Source organism: Anopheles funestus, chromosome 3RL (assembly GCF_943734845.2).
Source record: "Anopheles funestus chromosome 3RL, idAnoFuneDA-416_04, whole genome shotgun sequence".
NCBI classification, from domain to species: domain Eukaryota; kingdom Metazoa; phylum Arthropoda; class Insecta; order Diptera; family Culicidae; genus Anopheles; species Anopheles funestus.
In genome coordinates, this window is record NC_064599.1 from 53,816,698 (window position 1) to 53,828,982 (window position 12,285).

Here is a 12,285-nt window from a genome sequence, read left to right on the forward strand (position 1 = left end):
GAAGAAAATGTGAGGGTGAAATAGTTTTAACAAAAATAAAATTGTTCGCTTTTGGATCTTCGATTGATTTGAACACCACGAACGATGTAATGGCCGTTTTTCGAAGAAGCTTTTGATGTGTGGTTTTATAGTTATAGTTGGAAACTAGCTCACACGCGTGATTGCGCATTGTTCCTTTTGTGCATAGTGAAAGTTCTCTTTTTTGTTTGTTTGTTTGGCACTTCGATTTGTGGCGATAAATCGAAGATGATGAAACATCAAACTTAGGATACAGGCGCGATAAGCAGAACGCGACCAAATGTACGTGCAGTGCACAATAATTCGACCAAGAATAAATGAAAAAAAAAATGGATCAAAACAGCAAGACGGCAGCAACGAAAAAAATGCTTCAAACTTTCATGGCGCCGATCTTTTTCTAAAATGGTTTTGCTAAACGGAAAATGAAAGGAAGCCGTTAAAGTAAAATTTAATTTAAAACCAATCATTTCATACCGAAACGGGGTGGGGTGTGCTTTTTTCTGTTTGTGCGTGGTTGATTTTTGTAAGGTTTTTTTTCTTCATTCCTTTATCGTCTATTTTTCGGCTATTCTGAAACGCACTGTAAAATGAGTAACTTTAAGCGCAACGAAAGGAGGCAAATAACAACGGAACGGGGGAATATATTCACACTGTGCAGTGGGTTTTTTTTTGTTGTTGTACTTATTGCGATACTTTGTGTATAAATTACCACCCCCAAAAAAGATGGCCGATTGAAGGAAAAGAAGTAATTTCCTTATTGATAGCAATTCCCGCATGTTTTCGCGTTGCACGTCTTTTCGTGAAACAAAAAGAACGAACGATAAGGAACTGTTCATCAGTTAGTGTATGTTACCAGCACATCGATTCGAGTTGTGGTATTTTTGATACAAGGTTAGTGTGTGTGCGTGTGTTTTTTAAATTAAAAAATATGTGTAAAATGACGCACATGTACATCAAAGTAAAAGTTTGTACATAGTGTAAGAGATTGTCTGTTTAATTTCTTAACGTCTAACACAGTGTCTGATCCTTCTTTGAATAAGATCGTACGAATAAGAAGAGAAAAACTGCACTTCCTCTTGAAAACGTGCTGATGTAATGGATTCTTTATCCCCAGAACGCCGCCGGAAAAAAAACAGTGTAAAGCCGTATGCAAAGTGTTTCTTTCGAGTGTGTAACTTTCTTTGTCGCGTCGGTGTGTGAATTTCGGTGTAGATGTGTGTGTGTGCGTGCTTTGCTGTGAACAGCGTTTTTAGTAGTTCGTTGAATTTTAATCAAAAGCACAATCAACACCTATTAAGTTTGTTTGTTTTCCGGTGCTTGGGCGGGTGAGTTGATTGAAATGGCTGCTGGTGATCATACAACAGTGACGATGGAAGAGAAACTCGGATATCATAAATTGCTGTAGAAAAGAACAAAGTGTTGATAATTTGTTGAAGAATTATACTTGAACCGTTACACCATAAAAATATTAAAAAATTAGGTAAGTATTAATTCTTACTGCACTGTAACGATGAATAATTGAATTGTTTTGTAATAAATCTATTTATTTTTTTACATTAATGTCCTTATTAATTTTCGGATTTGATTAATATTTTCTGTGTGTTAAACAGTTATAAAAATGGTTTCGTCGTAAAACTTATAAATAATTTTAAAAAAATGTATGGTGTAACATAAGTAACAAAATTATATTAAATATAACTTACCTCAAAGTCTAAATCTACTACACCGATATTCGAAACTGATTAAATTCGAATTAAATGGAATTTTGGAACTAAATTAAGGCTCCTCACGATTTCACGATGTTTGAAAAATGTTTTGGCAAGAGCAAATAAATGCTTTAGGAGTTAGTATTAATTCATTTAATTTGAAAGGTTCGACACTTTTGAAATAAAATATCCATCTAGCAAAACATGTGCTTTGTATTGTATACATTTAGGCGTATTTTAAACGATGGTGAATAATCGAGCTTTATGCATTAAATTTGAAAACCGGTATTTTTAGTAATAATGTTAAACAAATAAAAAAAAACACTACAATTAGTAATTTAAAAAAAATTCAACCAATCATCGATTTTTATGCATTTTTTTGTGAAACCGATAAATTTAATTGGACCATTTTCTGATTTTCCATTCGAATTGAAACTTCCCGACAGTGACCAAATCTAACACTCTGGGCGAAAATATTTACGGTCCGATTAGATCGAATGAAAAGTACCAATAAATTCAGCTCTTGCTCTGGTTTAAATGTAAGCAGATTTGACGTGACCAAACAACGCTAGCAGGGCAAGGGTAACGGACAAGTAATCCAAGAAACCAAAGAGAAGAAAACAACCGGTTGTCAGCTTAATTTACAATCGAACCATTTCGTTTACCGTGCTGGCAACAATTCAGCACAAGGATAGCTGTGCAAAAGATGCGGAAGGGGTTAAAATTAAGATAGCCCAAAGAGTGTCATGAATGGAAAGCCACTTCAGGTACGAAAAAGAAGAAAAAGGTGGAAAAAAACACCAGCGCAATCGTTGCGTTCTTCTGGTGTCGCAAAAATTCTACCCGATTGCCTACCGACCTGCCCCATCCCTGCTGCTGGAATGCTTCTTTTGCTCGGCCAATGGAACGGAGTAACAATCGTTTTTTTTTCCCTGTGTGCCCTTTTACTGTCTTGGACTATAATAAATTAGAAAGTTTTCCCGAATGTGTTCTGCCGTACCGTATCGAAAGCGCTCAATGTTGTGCACCGGTTGTCCGCTCCCTGAGGGTGTTGCTGCCCTCAGTCTAGTCGTTTGGCCAGCTAACGACCGGTTGCCTAAAAGGCTGGCCATAGCTACGAAACAGGTTGTCCTGAATTTTTGACAGAGAAATTAGTTTGATTGCGATTTCATGCCAGTGTGGTCGGTGTGGGACGGGTCCAATTTTGGGTGTAGCTATTTTTCCTACCATCTCGTCGTTGTTTACGAAGGTTCAGTGTCATGGCGATACGGTGTAAGAAACAATGGACAGGTGAACATAAAACTGTAATCCATGAACATATTGTTACGCCCAACCGTTGAATTAATAGACGTTGGGTTTGGATTGTTTGACGGATTACAATAAGCTTTTTCGAGCTGGATTGTCGATAGAGATAGTAAGAAATGGATTTATAGTTATGGGTATATCTCTTACTTAAAAATAAAATAACTAATGCTTGAAATTTGTTTGAAAAATTATCGTTCTTTTTATCAAATTATCAAATAATCTCTTGATCTGTGAAAGGCTAAATCAAATAGAGCAACTAATAACCTTGATTTGCTGCAACGAGAACAGAAGCATCTGCGAGTCACATTTTCTTTTCCATTGCCGCTTAACATTACGAAGACGTAAACATTTCTCCAAACAACCCAACAAATGACAAAGGCAAGCATAAAAGTCACAATGCAAAGTGGACAAGTGAGTGCATTGCGATGGCACATCGAGACAGCTAACGGGTTTAGTCACGACGGTCTCACAAATTCTGGGCAAAACCCGAAGACAAAAGTGTAACCTTCGGCCGGGTTGACAAAAGACACCAAGCGGCCGTCATGTACAACTAGCAGCGTCGAGAGTGGGCGACTAGTGGATTTGTGTCACTGGCAATGTCACAGCACAGGCTCGGGAGGTCAAGCACTGACGAAATGGGTCTGCTTTTCCTTTTCCTCCCGTTTTTCCGGAAAGTGCACTTTTCCCCATGGCAGGGATATGGCCCGTGTATGGCTGTGGCAGGAATCTAATTGCACTTGGATCGCAATGATTGGGCTCACCAATATGGCAGAAATGAGACGGGTTTTGTAATGAGACAGCTGAACAATGAGTGTGCGGCTATGGAGCGAATCCTACGGCAAACATTCTTTTCTTCTGACGGACGGTGAATGATTTTTCATTTCATAGTTTGTAGGGAAAGAATCTTACGGTGGCTTGATGATGATGTGTGGAGAGCGAAGATTTGCAGAAATCTTTGTTGGAAAATTTTAGAACAATTCAAACTGTGGGTTGTTTACGTTTGTGGAACCGTATTTTAGCAAGCTGAAAACGTTGCGTTGAGTTTCCAATATTTTTGGTAGATTATTGTTTTGCAGCATTACGGTAGTAAAAATCATTTTTATTCATGAAGTAGGTATATGAATATCTTTCGTTTTCAATTGGAACCTATAATATCTATCAATATAATATCTATAGAATACATCTTCAACAATAGAAAAACTGTTAAAATTAGAATTCAGACTTATTCAGAACTAATTTAAAATACTTTTAATTTAGTCGCAGTACGGGACATGTGTAAGAAGTACACGGGAGTGTAAGGTGTAAGACGCTATAACGAATTTGTCATAATAGTTCCTACCATTAAGCTTTAATCCACGAATTTCAAGACACAAACAAACGTTGTGACAATTTTAGAAATTTAGCACAACGGGTAATACTTTAAATAATGGACCGGGTATATAAATCTATCCGGACTGTCCATTCGTAGCAAGACCTGACTTTTCCAATAAATGGTATTTCCCATTTCCAACAAAATAAGTCTTGTAAGCCAGAAATGATCGTCGTTAAGCCTAGAAGAGAGAGAATTTAGCTATGAAATCGATGCGTTGTAAATGTTTCTGCAACATGCAGGAATCTTAGGCCTTAAATAAAAAATTGTGTCAAATCCTTTCCGAATGTACGAGGCACCGCCTTCAACTGAACTTACTTCAAATTAACAAACAGAAAACCAAGTAGAAATATCTTTTATGAAATGAATTTAAAAATTAGTTGTCTATCTTCAATATTCTCCAGAAGAGTTCTCAAATTCTTTCGAAAGTTGACTAATAATAAGTCGCATTCAATTCCAGATTTTTGAATACATATTACACAGGAACTATATTCACTTTGTAGTCTGAGTCATGATTTGAGTAGTATTCGGGACAGCTTGTGTTTTTATGTCATAAGACGACATTATTCAATGTTGTTGACGATTAACTTAAGCTCAAGGTCCTTAAGGTGGATAAATCTTAGTCATCAAATCTTCTCAGAATATGCTTCAACTACCTCATTTATTTCTTCATCTTGGTCTGCCTGCTTCTTCAGGCTCAAGCACGTTGCGAAGACATGGCCAGATCGCCAATCCATTTCCAGGAAACTCGGTCTAGGGTTGCAGTCCTCCATCCACGGCCGCATCCAATTTTTATCAGGTTCGACTCTACCTGATCTTGGCAATGAGCTCGTTGTGCTCCTCTACGTCTCGTGCCAAACGGGTCGCTGATGAGCACCTTCATGGTGGGGCATGAGTCCGGCATCCTCATCACGTTCCCCAGCCAGCGTTTCCGTCCGGCTTTGACAACCATCAGGATATCTGCACCGCCAAACAGCTCAGCTCGCTAGTGGTTCATTCTCCTTCTCCACACCTCTGCTTGCATACACCGCCATAGACAGTCCTTAATGGCGAGTGTATTGGCGTCTTCCGTTAGCTTAGTCCAGGACTCATACACGTAGAGGACTTCCGGACGTATTAGGGTGCATTTTGTGTGTGGAGTCCTCTGGATCGCAGGAGTATGTGGAGCCCGTAGTAGGCATGATTTCCCTGAACTCATGTACAAGTGATGTTAATCGTGGTTGATTTATAATAAAAAATAAATATTATTTAATACTAGTGACACCTTTAGCTTACGTCATAAGCTTTAAGACTGAAGCTGGTTCCCTAGCTGAACCCTATTTTATAATGTATTTTCTACATGCTCAGCGTTTTCCTATATAGCCAATCGCGATTCCCCGATATCGTCATCCGTTGATCGTGCTATCGACATTCCCGTGGTTCTTTCATCCGTTCCTAAGGGTTGTCTTCCGGTTCTGGGGTGTATTATCACCTACTGCTACGATGGCGATGTTGCGTTGATCGTTACTACCGTGGTGGCGACCCTTCGTTTTAGTTCCAGGCTTGAAATATAAGTATCCTCTGTCTGCCTGATTTCCTTGATTGAGCGAATGAGTCAACCGTTGGAATGTGTGACCAAAATCTGTGCACCATCGTATCTTTTGTATATAAATGACGATTTGGGATTTTAGATTGCTTGGTATTGCTCTCATCACGTGATCAACGTGAATCTCATCACGTGTCGTTCCACAGGATGAAGTCCTACTTTTAAAGATCCGAAGCTCAAAATTTAGTTGTATAGCTACATCCCAAATTAAATTAAGTTTTGGACGGCTTCAAAAACTGAATCCACAGGACTCGTTTCAACGGATGTATTAAACTTATGCCCAAACAAGCATTACTAGTTTAAAGTTTATTATAGTTTTATGTAAGTGTTTATCCATTATACGAAATGTAACAATTTTCCATAAAATAAACATACCATCATTTCCATGTTTTCTTAACTGTCCATTACGAACCTCTTGAAAGATGGTTGTAGAACGGCGATTCTTTTTGGTGGTGTGAATCAAGAAACAACACACACACCATCACAGTTATTCCTAGTGGTAACTGCCACCTTCATAATGGCCACTCGTTCGTTTGTCGTTCAAGTGGCAGTGCACTTTACACCGTCAAAAGTGCTTCCATTTTCTTCCACATTTAGCTCGAAACATCAAACCGCTGTGGTTGGATCGGTTTTAAGGTCATTTCCCATGATTGTGTCATCATTCTTTTAACTTCCGTTCTTAGTACGTCATTTTTTTTCCTCGTTCTAGCTCCATCAAAATGGCACCTTTTTTGTAATGGCTTCGTAACAGCTTAGAGAAGTAAATGCAAAACACAAAACAAAACAGAAAAAAAATGTGATAGGATAAACTTTTCGACCCCACACTGTTGGGGCAATTATCTTGTGGAAAGTTGTACGAATCTAATTGTGGCCTGAAAATAGGATATATTTTACCCGTCCTCAAACACACAGGCTTTGGGTGGCGTTGGGTGGGAATCTCGATCCCGTCAAGATGTTTTTTTTTCCTAAAGAAAGGCCTAAAAAGGAACTTTAGACATTGGATCACTTTTTTATTGTAAAGTCATTAACGAGTGGGCGAATTTTTTTTGCGGTTTTTGTTGCTTTCGATATGAACAAAGCACAAGCATTGTACTATTGCAATGTCCTAAGCATTGCCTCGTAATCAAATGGTGGTTGCGGGGATATAAATGCCTTACGGGAAGGAAGAACTTTTCAATCCACTTTCTGGCGTGTCGCGGGAGTGAATAATTTGGAAACCGTACCAACGATATGGAGGAGAAGAACTGGAACATTGCACTCGGTAAATGCACCGAAGTGTATTTCCGTTTCCCGGTGTGACGCTAGACGTGTGACGTGCTCGTATACGCTCTTGCCTTACCATGTACGGTGTCCAATTACACTGATTACAAGCGGAGTTTAGGGTGTCTGCTATAAGTGTGTATGTGCAAGAACCTGCCAGATTTCGATTGGCACAAACGAGAGCGCTGCATTCTTAGTAAGTTCGCTAATAAATTTTCAGCTGAATAATTGCAAACAATCGGAGTAAATGTGCACCAGCGAATAGTTCCCACAGGAACCGTTTGGGGTAATGCAATTGAAATGATGGATTTTTAATTATCAGCAGCACCCAAGCACATGGGATCCGACTGGTAGGATATGCACCATAACAGAACCCATTGATTGATCGACAAACGACGAGCGATAATGAATTATAATTTTATTCGTTTGTTACTTGATGATTTCGAATATTAGCTAATGAATTCAGGCTAGATAAGCTGGAGAAGTTGTTTTGATTAGATAAGCAGAAATGAGAAATTTGCTTAGAAAACGATGTTTGTGTTTTCGAATAATCATTACTTCTACTGATAGCTTAAAAGAAGCAAGAACTATTAGTGTTGTTGCCATAAAGTCATCCATAAAGGAATGACATTTGTACATTTGTCTGTCATTAGGGAGTGTTTTTACATCAGTTAAATCATGTTCATGAAGAATTTGGTAAATTGTTACTATTACAGGGTTTTTTTTATGAAATGAAACGGTCAATTAGGCTGTGTTTAAGATTTCTTTTTTAAGTGGAAGTGGCATTAGTAGAGGTAGATGTAAATCCTACTTTCTGTCTGTTCTTCAAATTGAAATTAAATGTTTAAAACCTTCAAAATTCACATATCCGTAATGTCATGGAAATGCTTGCAAAAGTATGAATTCTATTTTAGCTTGCAAAAGCTTGAGGATGAAAAAATGATTTCAATTTTACCTATTTACCTGCATTCCATTTTAACTTGAAGAATATTTAGAATTGTGTTGATTTTATTCGTGAAAACTCTTTGAAAGAGTTTATTTACACGATTTTTGAGTTGAAATAGGAAAGTTGTAACTATTTCTAAATTGTTTTCATGTTGGGGTGTACTAAGTTAGACTGGAATCGTTCGCATTTTCTTAGACTTTTTAGACCCTGATAACTGAATTAGATCGAAAATCGAATTTTGCTCCATTTCTTTCTTCGGAGAAAGCTTTGATCAGAATCAATTTCAACTTGCAAGGAATATATATTTAGCTTGACACATTTCAGTCCAAGTTGAAAAAAAATATCCAGAAATACAGCCATCTTTGACATTCGCAAAGCCTGTAATTCTTGCAATAAAGATAACTATTTAGACTAATTCGGAGAGTTGTAATGAACGGCTGGAGTATAGTAAATTAATTGAAATTAGAAATAATCTTAGAAATGAATTTACTGAAGCCCTAGATCTTAATACAGTTAACTTGATTACTAATACTAAATCATTTTCATTTTTAGTAGTTGACATTAATGATTAACCTCAAGATAACAACTGAACAAATGAGCCTGGATTTTGCCAGACAGAATCGCATTCCAAGAAGATGTGATCTATTAAAAAAATATTAAAAAGAACTCAGCAAAATACTGTTGACATTTGAAATGTTGATCAACAACCGCTTTCAGTTCTATTTTTAATTACAGTTCTAGGTTGTTTTTTTGGTAACTTAAAATACGTTTTAAAAAATGGTTTCTTGGTCACCGTTCCAGTTTGGGCATGATTAATGTGCCGCGTGTCATTTGTGGTACGCTATGTTGATGTGTTCGGTTTCCTCTTTCTTGCGTTAGCTCCGGCGTACGTGAGATGGAAGTGCGCAAAGAAATAAATAGCAAACAAAATGGGTAAAAATGTTTGCTATAAGTGAAGCAAAGATTCGGGTGATCCATTTCCTAAATGTGCACTCTCTACACCTTGACACGCTATTTGTAGAGCATCGTGTAAAGAGCGCAGCCCCATGGACACGCATTAGCAACACAGCAGCAGCAAGGTGAAGGCGTTCATGGTCTTGTACACCGTAAGCAGTGACTTTTACCGCAGGAAATTAAACTTCCGCTTAATTGTAGTGACAAATTAAAATTCCATTTCCCAACCCGTACCAGCCCACTTTTCAGAACGTTGGTGAACGGCCCCGGTTCAGCCAAGTGCTACACGGTAAAGCTCATATTAGCATCCTCCCCTTTAGCAAACCTTGCGCGACTGCGGATGTGAGTGTGTGTGTGTGTGTGTGTTTATAGCCCCAAGAGCACCGAGTACATGCATTAGTGATGGCAAAAAAGGTTGCAATAAATTTCGATTCCTTGGTGCAGGGGTTTAAGTAGGTAGTTTGCTTTTTCTTCAACTCATCACGTCTGTAGCGGGCATGCAGGAAACCGTGCATCCTGCTGGCCGATAACGTCGCCGAGATAAGAGCACCGAACGACTGAAAGGGCATGTTAATTTAGTCCGCTCGGCCAGTGTTCCGGGTAGATTGTCGGAAAAATGTACCGACAGCTGATGAGAGGTCCTGCCCGGTGTCCCGGGTGAAAATGTTCATAAATAATGGCACCTTTTGACCCGTTGGAAGACGTCGGACAAATAGCCTGCAGCGCGCCGAACCGAACATAACACGGGGAACACGTCGATACTAAGCGATGAAGCTGATGGTGTGGTGAAGCAATCTGTGTTCCGTGCAACCCATCCGTTCCTTCGAGCGAAAAGGCGCGTATATCAGTTTCCGTATGAGATTTATCGGTTCCACCGAACGATGGATGACGGAAGGATCTAACACCCAATCCTGGCGGGGATGAGAACAAAAAAAAGATACCCGTTCCTTAACTGAGAGTTTCCCTCGTCCCTCGTGTTCTGTCCACTTTCTCGCTGCTAAAACAACATTTCATAGAGCACTAAAGCGGCTACCAGAACCTGGTAGCACGGTACGGTGATAAGATGGGTTTCGCTAAGATGCAGTCCGCGGACGACAACTTCATTCGCAACGAATCGTCAAATAGCCGCAGGTCAGGCGGAAACTTCGCGGCGGAAAATCGGTGCTAAGTCTACCGTTACTATCTGGCGCCCGGGTGCTTCAGACGGATTATGGAAGCACGATTAATGGTACTTGTGAGTTTTGGGCGGCGAAGTTGTAGGTGTTTTTGTTTATCGCTTCCTAGTGCCGGGGCCATTGCTGTGAACCGAACGGCCAACACTTTATCACCTTGGGTTTTTTTTTTGGTTTTTTGGTCGCGATCGGGAGATGGTTTGGGGAAATGAGTATTGAAGTATTTCGGATGTTTTTTCTTCTTCTTTTTTTCTAATCGAGCTGTGTGAATATGTAACATTTTCTGCTGCACATAAAATGTCTGAAAAGCAAATAACAGTAACGAAAGTAGCGTAAATGTTTGTCAAATTGTAGAGATGAGTATGAGATATAGAATGAGTATCTTTTGGCCATGGTTTTGCGTTCTTTTAGTTTTTGTTATTTTTATGAATTACTATCTCTCTCGTCTCTTGTTGGCTTAATGACCGTTCAGGTCAATCCGTCCATTTCTGGCTTATTTTTCTCGCGTAGCCGGATAGTCGCTACGGGGAGACGGTTCGGATGGGATTTGAAAGGCGGTCCTGTTGTGTGGAACCGGCCTTGTTTATCAGGCTGCGCCATGTATGCATTATTATATATTTTTTAATTTATTTTTATGAAAATGTCGTGGTGTTCCTTTTTTCAAATACCCTTTTTGTTAGAACATGTGAAGCAATAATTTGTAAAGTTTATCCCCCCGTAGCAAGGACTGACTATCCAGCTACGTGGTAAAATAAAACTCGTAAGCCAAAAATGGCCGGCGCGACCTGTAAGGTCGTTAAAACCAAGAAGAAGTGTTAGGAGTAGTCTTAGAAGGGCTAAGACAAAGTTCCATATTATGTATTGTAAACACATCGTTTAAATTAATTTTCATCGATTCGAAAGAACACTCTGATTAAAAAGAACAGACAAAACGTGGGGGTCGATCACGAACAGGGAGTACATTTTACATTATGGAAAATAATAATTTTAATGTACATTTATTTATGGAACTGAAAAACAAATGGCTTATTGCTCTATTCGAAGAAACTTTTGTATTGTGTTTGATCGTTTTTGAGAGTTGTATGGCATTGTAATGTGGACGCGCATACATTCTTTACTACGTACTCGCATACATTCGTTTCGTACTCGCGTCACACTTTCCGAATGTGTAAGGTCAGTTACGTTAAGGTTGTTTCAACAACTTTACTAGGGGACGACAAAACTTTTTCATTTGGGTGGAATCGATCATAGAATCGCTCATCCAGGCGATCATAGAAATCTGGAAGAGATTTTTCTTACTGGATTGATGGAGATATCTATACTTATGAGGAATGAGTGACAATGTCGTAGAAGTCAAGTGCGGATGTGAGAAAAGGAAAGGCGTAAGCCAAACAGATGATGATCTCTATTAAATGAAGCGAGCATGCGAGCAGATTAGCCAGGGTAATTCTGACCAAAAACGAAACTGTGGATTTTGATAAGAGACTTCTCGACGAGAGGTAAAGCACAGGTAAGGATGATAGAATAGAAGGGACATCGAATTCGAATAGAGAATACGAAAGCATAGGAACGGAGTAATCGAATGAGGGCATAGAAATGGAGAAATCTACTTACTGCGAAGCACGTAAATTTCAGCTGAACTCTCTCTAGTCTCTGTATACCAGTACCTGCAGCTGGAGTCCACGCCATGCTGGCATTATTAAGAATGGAGCGAATCTAGCAACAGTACAGTACTTTTAAACATAGCGGATCGCGTAAGGCTGGTGGAAGTGCTCAGTGGTACACGATTCTTTTTAAAAGATTTATATCGGAATTTGACAGCAGCCCAAAATCGTCATCCGATTTTATCTGTCAAATCCCATATACAATTTTGAAAAGAATCGTGTACGACTGAGCAATGCCACCAGCCTAATTCTTACGTAGTCAAAGAGACAATGAAATGAGAGATCTTCATCCAACTAAACCTTAAG

General features: G+C 39.0%; 1 protein-coding gene across 1 annotated transcript in view; it reads left to right on the forward strand.

Moving 5' to 3' along the window:
- Nucleotides 1-12,285, forward strand: part of LOC125768766 (gamma-aminobutyric acid receptor alpha-like) — a 61,693-nt gene that overhangs the window by 861 nt on the left and 48,547 nt on the right. The window contains exon 2 of the mRNA XM_049436849.1: nt 1,133-1,498. The gene's annotated coding sequence lies outside the window, so the exon portion shown is untranslated. The remainder of the gene's footprint in view (nt 1-1,132; nt 1,499-12,285) is intronic.